Below are 1,138 nucleotides of genomic sequence, written 5' to 3'. Positions count from 1 at the left end.
ATTTAAGATTTTTATTTTCCAAATTACATGCTATTCCCACAATAGTGTCTGAGCAGAGGCACAATGCCTTATCTGCAGCACTGAGTGATTGCACACAAACCGGGGAGAAAGCAGCACTTGGGAAAACAAATGCATGGAGAAAATGGGCAAGAACAGCCCAGAATATCTCTTATTGTCTACGGGAGAGAGTTTTATCAAGCTCATTTCTAACCTGCAGTGAGCTGCTGCTCCCTGCACACTGCCCACAGCCAGGCTGAGCCCCTCAGCCTGCACATCTGCAAAAGAAGCAGAGTTTGGCCTCTGCTTGGGATTTATTCACTTCTTGTTGGATTATAAACAACAACAACAACATTTCCCACTTTGTAAGTTTTCACCCTCAGCTATGGTTTGTTTTCTGGGAGTTTTGAGAGGATTTGATGTTTGCCTGTGGACATTTCTGCACTGCATACTGTACAGAAGTTCGTGGGCAATGTCTGCTCTCAGTATTTTACAACAACCAAGAAGAATGGCTCTGGTTCTCATCTCACCTGAATGAACATCACCCATTTTACCAACTAGTCCTCCTCATGATTTAAATTATCAGGAAGAAACTCTCATTTTACTCCATCAAGATTAGTATCAGATTGGCACAGGATATTTTGACACTGCTGAGCTCTCACTATTTCACACAAGCTACCACAGAGCATTTCTGGCTGAGAACTTTTCCCAGAGCACGGACTGAGCATGTGAGGACACACATGGAACACCACGGGCTGCCCCCCTGGGCATGGCTCAGGGCTGAAGGGAGCTCTGGGGCCCCAGGGTGCTCTGCCAGCTGGCTGGGCTCTGCTCAGGGAGAGCAGCTCTGAACACAGCCAGGATCTCTGCACCCACCAGAGAACTCCCTCTCAGCACAGGAGAACTTCGGAATGAGTTCTCAGGCAGGGCAGTGAGAGGGGCAGAATGCAGAGGCCACAGGAATATTCTGCAGCCAGCTGGAGTGGCAGACACAGCTCTCTGAAATGAAATCTCTGGGCAGCTTGTTATGCTCTCAGCCTCCCTCTCTCATTTTGACTGGAATAACCGCAGTGCAATGCCCATGCAAGTGCTGATAAATGGCAGATAAAGGTCGCTGGCCTGGGGCTGTGTACAAATCACA

At 48.2% G+C, this 1,138-nt stretch overlaps 1 protein-coding gene across 1 annotated transcript in view; it reads right to left on the bottom strand.

The window, feature by feature from the left end:
• The window catches only part of RIMBP2 (RIMS binding protein 2), a 56,399-nt gene that overhangs the window by 37,766 nt on the left and 17,495 nt on the right, over positions 1-1,138 (bottom strand).

Source organism: Geospiza fortis, unplaced genomic scaffold (genome assembly GCF_000277835.1).
Source record: "Geospiza fortis unplaced genomic scaffold, GeoFor_1.0 scaffold145, whole genome shotgun sequence".
Lineage (NCBI taxonomy): Eukaryota > Metazoa > Chordata > Aves > Passeriformes > Thraupidae > Geospiza > Geospiza fortis.
Note: the sequence above shows the minus strand (reverse complement) of the source record. Positions and strands in the feature narration are given on the sequence as shown.